The sequence below is a fragment of the Salmo salar genome, chromosome 10 (genome assembly GCF_965601325.2).
Source record: "Salmo salar chromosome 10, fSalSal1, whole genome shotgun sequence".
NCBI classification, from domain to species: domain Eukaryota; kingdom Metazoa; phylum Chordata; class Actinopteri; order Salmoniformes; family Salmonidae; genus Salmo; species Salmo salar.
Genome location: NC_138300.1, coordinates 13221921 through 13236378, shown reverse-complemented (window position 1 = coordinate 13236378; position 14458 = coordinate 13221921). Strand labels below are relative to the sequence as shown.

The following is a 14458-nucleotide window of genomic DNA, read 5'->3' as shown; positions in this document are numbered from 1 at the left end:
GTCATAATTACTCCATTTGGGCCTATGCTGTAACAAATTCATAAAAATAGGTGGCCTGTATCAACACTGTCTCTTAATTGTCCAAGACAACCAAACCACCTGATTTTCTTACTTTAAAAACAGTCCATACGAGAAGAAGAAAAAATGAGATTTTGAACTCAAGTGCTCGAAACAGACCGAGGGCTGTTCTTGAAAGCGCATTCTCTGCTGCGCTTAGGCGGTCACAAGACTTGGACATCCATGAACAAAAACAAAGACACTACAATTAGCCGACATAGGTCAGGATCAAACCCATATGCCACTAAACAACTCTGCCTTGAACAGGTCTTGCAATTTTGGAAACTTATTTCACCCGCCGTTGCGCGCTTTGGATAACATTTTCCCCAATGGAAATCTCAGCATTAATCCTTCCTATCCAAACTTGACATTGCAACATTGTTTTTCCTAAGCAGGAATAAGAAGTGAAGTGGTGTTCTTAGCCCACTTTCAGTGATGGTTTTGGACGTAAAGGAGGGGCGCATGCCTAAGGTAGCGACCACCATGGAATAAATTAAACCAAAGATATCAACAGTTGCCTACCACCCACTCGAAATCGATTGTATTAGAAGCTCGCTGAACGTATAAAACGGGACGTATGATTTCAAGACCCGCTGCAGACAACGGAATCTTCGCTCAATAAGCTACACAACCGACAACGCCTAGAGAGATTTGATACAGACAACTCGTGTCCACTTTTCAGGACATAAGGATCCTTTAATAACTTAAAGTAAGTTTGGCTTTGTTATCCAAGTAAGTTTGAGATTGATTTCTATGTCCATGTTATTATTTTCGCTTTGTAGAAGTAGCCTACTGTCATCATCACTTGACAGTTACTATTCATCAAAGGGCAATGGAATTACGCAGAGACTCAGATTTTTCACTTTAAAATGTATGCCAAGAGTGTTGTATGTTTTGCTAAACTTTGAAATCAATGTTTTTTTGTTTGGTATACATTCTAAAGTGAAAAATCTTGAGTTTTAGCATAATTCCATTATCATGGAATTGCCCCAAAGCAAATGTTATCACACCTGTTTGAACTTGAAGACGACACAACTTGTTTTATTGTTTTATTATATTAGATAAATATATCAGCATTACTGTGGCTTTGTATAGTAGTATGACAAACACCTTGTTGAGGAATTTGCAATTGTTTTGTTGGCAAAATTTGTATTCCCTCTAAATGGGATTATTCGAAGTAAAAAATATTTTACTCATGGCTGCATTTATTACCGTGTTTAATGTCATTCAGAGTATATGTTCACTTGTATGCTTCATTTAATAGACTACTTCTCACTGTTTCCACCACTATTAATGTTTTACCCATCTTTTGGGGGTGATAGAAGTATGCAGCCACTTTGCACTTACTCACACCTTGTGATTGGACACCATTTGTTTCTCTCCAGCACTGTATCTAACTTGATTTGTGTTTGCTTGTTTACCCAGTCAGAAAAGCCATGCAGGCAGAAAGGAAATGGCACATACTTTTGAGTATAATCCTTATGCTGATCACCTCGAGCCAGTGCATGGACAGCAAGGAAGTGAAGCAGAAAGAAGGAAGGACCCTGCTGGACCTTATTTTACAGGTTATCGGAGACTGCCAATCGGGGGACAAGCCTTCAGTCTCCAGGCGCTATAACAGTGGCCTCTTCCCTGCAGCCCAAGAGATGAAGTTCTCCTCTCGAGAAAAGCCTTTATATGTTCCTAGGCTGGATAACAGTAGACCCATAGGTAAGCTGATAAGATTTATTTTTAGGCCATGATGAAACTGTAATCCCTATTTCACTGGGGTGTGACAGCTGCCTCTGGTCTGTATCAATATGTCTGCTACTGCTGCCTTTTGTTCATGATTATTTGTCCATTTCCATGTAGGGAATGTCACACTTTATGATTTGAAGAGGTGAGAGCTGTCAATAAATTATGACTATTTTACAAACAATACGTTTTTTACAAATGCAATCGATGCTAGTATGCTTTACTATTTGGGGATGTGACAATATCAGCAATTGATTCAACAGACTCTACAATACAATTAATTAGGGGAGTTATCTGTATTTCTGTCTCTGATGTGATAGTGTATGAATTGTGGATCTATATTCCAGTTCCCTATTGGCACCCTGAAAGAGTCACAATCCACCCTCACACTTGGCTAGTGAGGTATCGTATCACCGCATCATAACGAAAGATTATCAATGGCATCACCAACCAAGTTTCCCAGGGAGGAGGCTCATTAGCATACTAAACTTGTGAATGATTCATTCAGTTCAGGACACATTGCGGAATCTCAAACCATGAATGATCCGCCTCCGCCAGCTTCTTGGACAGCCAATGGTGAGCGTCACAGGAGCGCATCACAGGTGACGTGAGACCAGGACACTCACGTGGCACACAGTTTAGTCAGCTGTGAACGCGCAGCCATTCTTTACCACATTCACTGACTTCATTTCACGTGTAAGATCGAAAGACTATGTTAATATGAAAGCCTTTTTGCTCAAGTAAAACAATAGAATCCATGTGATTTGTGTTGGGCTTTTGGAACGTGGTCAGAAGTACTGAACGGGAAGTCTTTCATAATTTAGAGTCAATTTATTCAATTTGTCAAATTCTGTGACTGGTAAAAGCATTACTCATTGCCTTTGAAAGAAATGTGCATGGCTTTGATATATCTTTGAAGTCATTGTGAGAGTAAGGATGGTGTTACAGTGCCTTTAAAATATTACAAAATAGCATATGCTAACTGAAACTGAGCCATACTAGTAATTCCTTAATACTAATCTGTGCAATTGTGTGAGCAATGCTACACATTCCCTCAGACTGTCTATGTTACCATCCAAAAGATAGGTTTTAGAAATGCTGCATTAATATTCCGGTCAAATGTTCCATCAAGGGTTAGTCAAAGGCTTTATTGGGACATCCCCCCCCAATGTTGTCAAAGCAGTGTCACAGACCAACTGTGTAACAGGCAAGAGAACTACACAGGCTGCTGGCCAGACGGAAAGTACCTTTTGAGGAAGTCAAAAGGCTGCACATTAGCAAGTGGTGCGTGCGCCATTCCTTAAGACCCCCAGTCACACTAAATTGTCCATGTTTTGCACGCAAGGAAGGAAAGAGAAATACCTCCTGCACACAGTTTCCATTCTCTTTGCCAAGGTGTACTAGGTATCTCTCTTTTCTGACCATCAGGTAATCCAGACATCTCCAGCAGCCAAGACAATATTATTGGACTTAGGCAATGCATTTGATGTCCTACCGGTTAGTGTTAGCATTTACCTGCCATTTGAACACTTACACAACTCACATCTGATCTGGATTGGAGCCAGGTTTAAGGTTTCAGGACCCTTATTCCCCTTTACGTAAGACCCATAGCCTGTTCATCTTTTTATATTGGAGAGATGAGTTGTTGTTTTCCATAGTGGCCAGTGGTATGTCTGGACTTCAAACGCATTGCCTAAGCTTACTGTAGTGGTTTGTAATTGAACCGATCATCTTCTGCGATTTCTGCATCAGAGAGTACTGTTCATTCCTCAGTCCAGTCTGGTAAAATTAGCACAGCAACTAGCTGCACGGAATTATTCTTATGACATTGATAAGCATTAGAACTGCCGGGCTATAATCTCCTTGCACTGTTAGCCTGAATGCATCTGACACCTGTGTGCTTTGCATGTTTGGAGAGAGGATGGGCTTGGCTGAGCTACAGAATGTGTGCAATGAGCCTCCAAGCCTGTTGGCTTGTCCTCAGTTGTGGGGAAATCTGTATATGGGCAATTGCACGGTAACAGAATGACGCTGAGGCTCCAATTTTCACTTTAAAATGCACGCCAAACAAAAACCATTGCTTGCAAAGTTAAATAAACCATCTATGCACAAGGACTACTTCTAACCATTTCCACTGAACATAGCATAGCACAGCACAGTAGAGTTCAGTATAGCAGAGTAGAGAATTGTTCATTTCAGTACAGTAAAGTACAGAAGGGGACAACAGTGGACAGTACAGTACAATACAGTAAATTATACTGTACTCTACTATAGTGTCCTCTACCGTACTGTGCTGTACTAAACTCTACTGTACAGTACTGTATTGTACTGACCTATACTCTACTTTTCTTTACTGTTCTGTGCTCTACTGTACTGTACTGAGACAGGTTAAAGAAGGATTTCTAAGCCTTGAGACATGGATTGTGTATGTGTGCCATTCAGAGGGTGACTGGGCAAGAAAAAAGTGCCTTTGAACGGAGTATGGTAGTAGGTGCCAGGAGCACCGGTTTGTATCAAGAACTGCACCGCTGCTGGGTTTTTCACACTCAACAGTTTCCTGTGTGTATCAACGATGGTCCACTACCCAAAGGACATCCAGCCAACTTGACACATTGGAGCATTGGAGTCAACATGGGCCAGCATCCCTGTGGAATGCTTTTGACACCTTGTAGAGTCCATGCCCTGACGAATTAATGTTTGGTATACTCAGTGTATATAAAAATCAAATAAAAATACTTAAGAACTCATAGTTGTTTTATTCCATCAGCTCTCTTCCAAGCTAGAACATGTATAGGCCTATTACTTCATAATATAAGCACAGGTGTGATGGGTCTTTGTTCGTATTTACATTGCCTTACTTTAAATGTTGTAATATTTAAACATTTACCTATTGCTAAAGGGTTATCTTAAAGCTGAAATCCGTATAGGTGGAAACAGCGCTACTATTCCCCCCCCCCCCCCCCCCCCCCGTCGGCGCCTTTGTTATTGTTTTAGTTTTGTTGATGAAATGGAAGACAGGAGCAGTGTGGTAAAAAAAAAAAAAAATGCATCATCATGTGTCCGGTGACACTTTGCTTCTTGAAAGTCCAGTATCTTGAAAACTTTACTGCTGACATGCAAAACATTTTGGGACTGTATCAACAGTGGACTAATGGGGGAATTATTATTTTTTTTAAATGTGTTTGAGTGGATTTTCATTTTAATGCTAAGAGGTTTCACAGATTGGAAGCTTTTTTTTCTTCTTTTTTTGTAGATATTGTCCCAAGAGATGTAAACCTGAAAGACAAGTTCATAAAGCATTTCACAGGTAAGAAAACTGATATCGAAAAAATGTTCAGTCAACATTCAATCTTTAGCATTTGTTTCTGGATCAATCTCACCTTACATCTGTGGCCATATGTATCAAGCCTCTTAGAGTAGGAGTCTAGGATCAGGTCCCCTCTGTCCATGTACTGTTATTCATTGTGATCTAAGAGGCAAAACTGATCCTAAATCAGCACTTCTACTCTGAGACCCTTGATACATACAGCCCTGCACACATTATATCAGCTACAAATATTATAAATCCATGTAGAGCTATTTAGTTTGGCAGGGGAAGACTCTCAGCTCTGTGAGCTGAATCCACATTACCCCTCATTTCTGAGTCCTGCCTCTTTAATGCCTAATCAAGTAGCTTTCCAAAGTCCAATCATGATGTCAGAGACCCTAATTCAATGTTATCCCTATAACTATGTTATTGCCCGGGATGGGCCTCACAGATTTGCTGGAGAAGGTTGCCATTATATGAATTTCTGATGGCCATAGGGGAGAGAAGTGAGCACATTACTCTGACAGAAACAGCCAGAGTAAAGTTGAAGGCAACGTAATGTTAAGCGGATTATTTGTCGCAGGACCTCAAAACAGACTTCAGTAATTGGTGTGAAAATCTGTTATCCGGAGGCTCGCTAAAGGCCCAGAAGTAGGAGTGATCATTAAGTCTACTGTCTGAGTCCTTTTGTGATGTCATGGACCAGTAGAGCAATGATTCTTGAGTCTGAGCAGAGCTAGGTTTAGGTTTATTTGAACATCTTGGTATATATGCAGAAACATATATAAAATTTGATGTCATACAATTTAAAACACAAGTGAAATATATAATCAGCCTAACTAAACTCAGCAAAAAAAGAAACGGCCCTTTTTCAGGACCGTCTTTCAAAGATAATTCGTAAAAATCCAAATAACTTCACAGATCTTCATTGTAAAGTGTTTAAACACTGTTTCCCATGCTTGTTCAATGAACCATAAACAATTAATGAACATGCACCTGTGGAACGGTCGTTAAGACACTAACAGCTGACAGACGGTAGGCAAATAAGGTCACAGTTATGAAAACATAGGACACTAAAGAGGCCTTTCTACTGACTCTGAAAAACACCAAAAGAAAGATGCCCAGGGTCCCTGCTCATCTGCGTGAATGTGCCTTAGGCATGCTGCAAGGAGGCATGAGGACTGCAGATGTGGCCAGGGTAATAAATTGCAATGTCCGTACTGTGAGACGCCTAAGACAGCGCTACAGGGAGGCAGGACGGACAGCTGATCGTCCTCGCAGTTGCAGACCATGTGTAACAACACCTGCACAGGATCGGCACATCCGAACATCACACCTACGGGACAGGTACAGGATGGCAACAACAACTGCCTGAGTTACACCAGGAATGCACAATCCCTCCATCAGTGCTCAGACAGTCCGCAATAGACTGAGAGAGGCTGGACTGAGGGATTGTAGTCCTGTTGTAAGGCAGGTCCTCACCAGACATTACCAGCAACAACGTCGCCTATGGGCACAAACCCACCGTCGCTGGACCAGACAGGACTGGCAAAAAGTGCTCTTCACCTACAAGTCGCGGTTTTGTATCACCAGGGGTGATGGTCGGATTCGCGTTTATCGTCGAAGGAATGAACGTTACACCCGGCCCCGGATCTCTGGTGCTGGATCGATTTGGATGTGGAGGGTCCGTCATGGTCTGGGGTGGTGTGTCACTGCATCATCGGACTGAGCTTGTTGTCATTGCAGGCAATCTCAACGCTGTGCGTTACAGGGCAGACATCCTCCTCCCTCATGTGGTACCCTTCCTGCAGGCTCATCCTGACATGACCCTCCAGCATGACAATGCCACCAGCCATACTGCTCGTTCTGTGCGTGATTTCCTGCAAGACAGGAATATCAGTGTTCTGCCATGGCCAGCGAAGAGCCCGGATCTCAATCCCATTGAGCACGTCTGGGACCTGTTGGATCGGAGGGTGAGGGCTAGGGACATTCCCCCCAGAAATGTCCGGGAACTTGCAGGTGCCTTGGTGGAAGAGTGGGGTAACATCTCACAGCAAGAACTGGCAAATCTGGTGCAGTCCATGAAGAGGAGATGCACTGTAGTACTTAATGCAGCTGGTGGCCACACCAGATACTGACTGTTACTTTTGATTTTGACCCCCCCCCCTTTGTTCAGAGACACATTATTCCATTTCTGTTAGTCACATGTCTGTGGAACTTGTTCAGTTTATGTCTCAGTTGTTGAATATTGTTATGTTCATACAAATATTTACACATGTTAAGTTTGCTGAAAATAAACGCAGTTGACAGTGAGAGGACGTTTCTTTTATATGGACAGTGCATCATAAATAAGTCATAAACAACGAATTGGCATACCCCTAAATCAGTAAATATGCATATCAATGTAGTTAGTGATAGAGAGCGTCGTTTGTTATTAGCATAGTTGGAGCTCTGCCTTAGTGAAAGGACATCTTGACTGCTAGATAATGCTTTGCATGCTTGTCCAAAAATATTGTTGCTCTTTTGATGTTGTTGCTAATGGAAAATTAGATCTTCAGTTCTGTTATTAAAATATACAAAAAATGAGGAAATGAAATGGAACACATTCATTTGTTTTGTTTGTTTCCTGATAAGAACCTTTCTTTTTAAGCAGGACCAGTCAAGTTCTCATCGGAATGTAGAACACATTTTCATAGACTCTATCACAACACAAGGGATTGTTCAAAACCGGCATGTATGTATTCATTTTGAATATCATAATACTGTGTGTATCTATATTTGTGATCAGTAACGTTGGTTTCTGATAGTCATATACACCATGTTTCTGGCTGCCTTACGACACTTTATTGTAGCCTGGTCCCAGATCTGTTTGAGCTAGAACCCAAATACTCATTATGAATGAATTGTCTTGCTCTAACGTTAGCCAAACTCTCTTCGGTGACCTCATATTCACCGTTTTTTTACACCAACTTAACAATAGATTCACTTGTCTTTCAATAGAAGCAATAAGTGGACACTTGAATCAAAGCCTATAACATGTCGGTGTTCCACAGCATGTGCCATTATGTAAATATTAATTTAGCGGATCTACTGAACAATCATGTTGTCATTGTAGTTTTATTGCACAGTAAGTAGTGAATGACCTCAGTATGTTCCCAGATTGTATGTTAGTTTCTCAGATGGCTGCCTGAACTGTCTGAGCAGCAGCCCTGCCACCATTGTGGACCAGTGAATTAGAGCATGGAGTTTTGCTCTCTTTTTCGTTTTGTCAATAAAGCGAAACACAACCACAACAGCCTCGTAGACTACTGAAACTCAGTTTAGTGAAACACTGGTCGTACGTTACAGTGTGTTGGCTTTGTTCACCAAAAACCTCTTTCCTATTGAAAAAAGACAAATGTATCATAGAAGGCCCTCTCTCTTTAGCCCGCCTATTCCCCTGGCCTCCAGGGTGGTGCTCAGGCCAGGGAGGGAGAAATTGTGAAATACTCTCTCTTGGATGATTTTAAAACGTTGACTGGCGAGACTTTAATGTCCTTCTGATTTAAAATGGCATGTTTTTGTTGTTGCATATATTCCGAACAGCTGTAAAAACACATTATATTCAAATAAAGATAAAAAGTATTGTCGCATAGGCTGGTCTAGTGGTTAATGCTGCCACCTCTGGCACACTACTGTGTATGCTGGGATTGAAATCCCGACCCCACCGCAACGTTGGCGCACACTTCTACTCTCTGAACTCCAGGCGGTGCTATGGTCAAATTACATGAAAATATGGCTCTCTGGCCACGCACACCAGTGGTGGGTTTGGCGACGAAAAAAGGAAGCATATGCAGAAAAGTACGTCATACCTATGGTAAAAAGTAGTGGTGCATCTTTGATGATATGGGGCTATTTTGCTTCCACTGGTCCTGTGACCCTTTTTAAGTTCAACAGCATTATGAACTTTACCAAGTACCAGGACATTTTAGCCAAAAACCTGGTTGCCTCTGCCAGCAGGTTGACACTTGTCCGCAAGTGGATCTTCTCGCAAGACAGTAACCCCAAGCACTTGTCAAAATCCACAAAGAAATGGTTAATTGACAACTAAATCAACATTTTGCAATGGCCATCTCAGTAGACCCTGGTTTGATTCCAGGCTGTAGCACAACCGGCCATGATTGGGAGTCCCGTAGGGCGGCGCACAATTGGCCCAGCGTCGTTAGGGTTTGGCTGGGGTAGGCCGTCATTGTAAATAAGAATTTGTTCTTAACTGACTTGCCTAGTTAAATAAAGGTTAAATAAAATGAATTAATTAAAGTCTCTGGATTTGAAACCCATTGAAAACTTGTGGTTTGAATTGAAGAGGGCAGTCCATAACAGCAGATGAAGGATATCAAGGATCTTGAAATATTCTGTATGGAGGAATGGTCTAAGATCCCTCCCAATGTCTTCTCCAATTCATTTTTTTTTTTTTTTTACGGTTCAGTGTCGTTATCCTTGCGAGGATAGAGTGCTGGAGTACTGAAAACAGGTGGCAATAATTTTTACCCCCTTAGAGATTTTTTCTAATTAATTATAAAAAATATAAATATTTCTCTGAGCAATTGTATTAGTATAAAATCATTTAATTTCCCAATTTCTATGAGCATACAATATAGCTCAGTATTTGTATTATTTTTATTTTTTAAAGTGATTAACTGTTTTCTTTATCATTTTACAGACTACAAAAGATGTGCAAGATTGCTAACACGGCTAGCAATGAGTCCACTCTGCACACAATTGTAGACTTTGCATGTGAGTATACTTTCTTTTTAGGCGTTAAACTGTCACAGGGGTTAGATTTGCATATTTAGGCTTTATGTTGATTAGTTTACTTGGTCTAGCATTGTATGACTCCTTGCTTGAGAAGTAAAGATGCATCTAAATTATTGACAATATCTTATTTATATTGTGAATATTTAACTGTAAAGATTGACAAGGAGCAATCCTGTAATATTTTCCTCGTAACTAAAAAGGGTTCCAAAAGGGTTCTGTGGCTGTCCACTTAGAAGAAGAACCCTTTTAGGTTCTAGATACACACAAAGAAAAGGTGCTATGTATTGAAAATACATGTATAGTGTGGATGGAGATTCACATGCTGTACAGCTTCACCAGAGTATAGTTATTATTTGTGATACTAATCACAGGAAGAGAGAGCTGATGTTTTTGGTGTGTCAACGTTATTCTAATTTGTGTCTGTAACATCTGCAAGTGATCTGTAAGGCTTGAAAATAAATCATGTTCGCATAATCAGCTCCATGTGTTCCCAGAGTTTCTGTCTTACATTCATATGTTCTTAAAGATAATGCTATAAGGCCCTTTTGTCATTCCAACTGTATTCCATCGAAGAGCAGGTCCTAATGTAATATACGTTCGGCAAAATACATTTATGCTTGATTTGTTATAGTCTGGCTTATTATTTTGGAAAACGAAAAGATGAGATGAAGTATTTGTCGAGCTGAAATAATTTCCATGACAAAGTTACATGTGAGCGATAAGTTAGGGCCTGCATATGTACAATGAGCATTGTCCTATATGAAAAAAGTTCAACCGTAAAAATAGGATCATTTTGAAGAGCGACCAAGTGTGTTAACAAGCTGTCAGTCACACAATGTAAGCTACTCACCACTTGGCCAGACAATGAAAAAGGAAGGATCTGATTGTCTTGGTCCAGCTAATTTGCTAGATCGTCATTGTTGTTAAGTTGATAACCCTTTGTTACACTTGTCTATTGCCTCCACCTGACGAGGCTGACGACAGCAGGGATGATGATATCTGTGGCCTACATTTGTGTCCAGGCTCACTTAGAACTGACTCCATGTCAGTTGATGGAAGTTAAGGGCCTTTAGATGGTCTAACATAATGAAGCACCCATTACAAGCATCACTTTAGTTGGAGTGTCATTGGAATTCATTTGATTGGAAAATTGAGGGGGCTGGCACATTAGCAGTTTTTCAGTCTCTCCAGTCATTATATTTTTTTACTTGGAGAATGTGTTCTAGTCAGAACCGTAATGAGAGTTCTACTGCCACTGGGGTGTCATTAAGGGATTTATTAGGTGAATCATCGATTGATTCATCCAGCTCTTTAGGAAATAAGTCATGAAGTGCCCTTTAACATTTAGTCCCTAATAAGGAAATACGGAAGGGCAGCTCAAACCCTTCATATTCTACCTCATTTAAAAAAAAAAAAATACTATTTATATAGTATATATATTTTTATCAATGACATCACTCATAGGACCAGAATGTCACAGGACACAGATTGTGACTTTCTGCTAGATGGGAGATCCTGTTGCCTATTATATAAACTGAGAATGTAAAGAATTTAAAATTACATTAGAAAAATATGGAAATGTTTGTAATTTGATTTTGCTGTGTGTTTCAGGTTCAAAATATTGAGAGGGATCTAAGTTTTGCCAAGGAAGTGCCTTCAATTTGCAGCAGTCACATTAAGAACATAGTATTGTAATTGTTTATAGTATTTTTATTTTTGTTGTTGATACTGTATGTATATGAAAATGCTGACAGACTTTATTGGTTTTATGAAATAGATTAGCATTTTATTTTCATGTATCATGTATTTTTAAGAAAACCTTAATTTAATATTGAATACACCTATTTATTGAAATGTATATAATTATTCACAATAATTCTGAAATATTCAATTTTTTTTTTTAAAGTTCTCATCTGATGAAGTGTGTGTGAACTCATCTCACTAAATATTATTTGCTTTGTCAATATTACATTTTGAGACGGTCCTACCATGGTCGTTTAGATATGTCTTTCACTGTCATTGTCTACATTGCATTTAATTTGGCACTTGAATGATTTCACCCAATGAAAACATATTGAATGATGACGATGGTAATAATGCACTGCAGTACTGAACAATAAAAAATATTCAAGCACAGCATATTCGCAATTATTATAGAAGAGCATATTGAGGGAAACATTTCTGAGGTTTCTGCTGTTAGGACACTCAATAGTGAAGCTGCAAGCAGTACTGTATCCAAAATTACATCCTATTCCCTATATAGTCTACTACTTTTGACCAGAATCCCATGGGCCCTGGTCAAAAGTAGTGCACGACAAAGGAAATGTCTACCAATAGGATGATACACCATAATCCAAACATCAGCATGTGGCACACACAACTATATTTCACTCAAGAGTATGCTGTTGGGAAGACCATGAGGATTAAGAAAAGCAATTGTTCAGAGGGTTATTTCAATTCTGTCTGCACCTCATAACCCCTACAATTTCGAAAACAACACAAGTTTTAGGAAAAAGAATGCATGCAAAATCCTTTCCTCAATGTCTTAGCAAAGGCTATATTGAATTTCCCAATCTGTAGCTGACTTGGTTTCAAAATCTCTGGCAAACTTAGTTTGTCCCTTGAGAACCCAAACGCATTCCAATCTTGGACTATTGGACAACAGAAAGTGAAGCAATTCAAACTCGACAAAACCAAATGGACAGGAACAGTCTCCTTTTTGATCCTGTTCTGTTTAAAATTTTAGGGCTTGACAGAATTGTTTACTTGGTCTTTGGGCCAGGATGCATCTGACCTTTATTTGAGCGTGCCTTTCACATTGGCCTGCATGCACCTGGTATTAAACCTCCAGTGATATGTCTGGTAGTTAGAATAACTTGACAAGTGAGATTCGGTGAACAAAAAAAAACGTTATATTATTATGGCTCAGCAATCCATAAGTTCAGTTATCGTAGAAAGATGCAACACCCCTCCCTTTTGGTGCATTGTGGACAATGACTTGATCGCTGGTATAACATGCTCTTGCAGTTTCCTGCTTAGACATTACAAGAACATTAGAAAGAACATTAGTGTTTATTTTCTGGAGTTATTCAGGATGTGGCCTCTGTAAAGGTCCTAAATGTTGGTATTGTCATTTAAGACTCTTGCACAAGAATGACAAACAACAACAAATAAAAGGAATAGCTAGAGACTTTAGCAATTGAAGAAAAAACAAGCTGAGACTTGTTGTCATTAGAATTTTGAATATAAATACATTTAGAAATGAAAGGGACATTACACCCCAAAACCAAGTTTGTCTGATATTGCTGAGAAATTAAAACATATTTATAGCATCTATAACAGAAACGTCCTTACAAAATAAACAGTATGATTACTTTTTTATATATTCCTATTGCTATCGTCTCCTATCGTCTCGTTCAGACACGCCTGGGGAATAGTTGATCGTCCATTGTTTTTATTTTGGAGAGTGATAAAAACAAACAAATTGAACCACTCACACATAAGGAGGACTGGAATAACTTCATCTTAACCCAATGAGTCCCACTGTAACACTGGCGCCTTTTGGACTTTTAAACATTGTGTGTTTGTGCTACAGACCAACCATTAGTCTGTGTGATTAACGCGGGATGAGCTAGAGAGGTGTTTGTGAGATGATCCCGAAGGGGCCCAGGGTCTTTTATACAAAAACATCTGTAGAGTCCGAATGCCACCTTTCCAACAAGTCAGTTCAGTTTGTCAAATTTCTGCCTTGCTAGACCTACCCCGGTCAACTGTAAGTGTTGTTATTGTGAAGTGGAAACGTCTAAGAGCAACAACGGCTCAGCCGCCAAGTGGTACGCCACACAAGCTCACAGAACAGGACCGCCGAGTGCTGAAGTGCGTAGCATGTAAAAATTGTGTGTCCTCGTTTGCAATACTCCAAACTGCCTCTGGAAGCAACGTCAGCACAATAACAGTTTGTCGGGAGCTTCATGAAATGGGTTTCCATGGCTGAGCAGCCGCACACAAGCCTAAGATCACCATGGGCAATGCCAAGCGTCGGCTGGAGTGGTGTAAAGCTTGCCGCCATTGGACTCTGGAGCAGTGGAAACGCATTCTCTGAAGTGATGAATCACTCTTCACCATCTGGCAGTCCGACGGACGATTCCGGGTTTGGTGGATGCCAGGAGAACGGCACCTGCCCCAATGTATAGTGCCAACTGTAAAGTTTGGTGGAGGAGGAATAATGGTCTCGGGCTGTTTTTCATGGTTCGGGCTAGGCCCCTTAGTTCCAATGAAGGGAATACTTAACGCTACAGCATACAATTACATTCTAGATGATTCTGTGCTTCCAACTTTGTGGCAAAAGTTTGAGGAAGGCCTTTTCCTGTTTCAGCATGACAATGTCCCCATGCACAAAGCGAGGTCCGTGCAGAAATTGTTTGTCGAGATCGGTGTGGAAGAACTTGACTTGCCTGCACAGAGCCCTGACCTCAACCCCATCGAACACCTTTGGAATGAATTGGATCGCTGACTGCGAGCTAGGCCTAATCACCCAACATCAGTGCCCGAACTCACTACTGC

General features: G+C 40.4%; 1 long non-coding RNA gene across 1 annotated transcript; it reads left to right on the top strand.

Annotated features, from left to right (window-relative positions):
• Positions 1–627: 627 nt before the first annotated feature.
• Positions 628–12030, top strand: LOC106613529 (ALK and LTK ligand 1). Its single transcript, XR_001330506.3, has 6 exons — positions 628–766; positions 1483–1767; positions 5045–5098; positions 7752–7832; positions 9801–9874; positions 11507–12030. It is a non-coding gene; the product is annotated as an ALK and LTK ligand 1 (long non-coding RNA).
• Positions 12031–14458: the final 2428 nt, after the last annotated feature.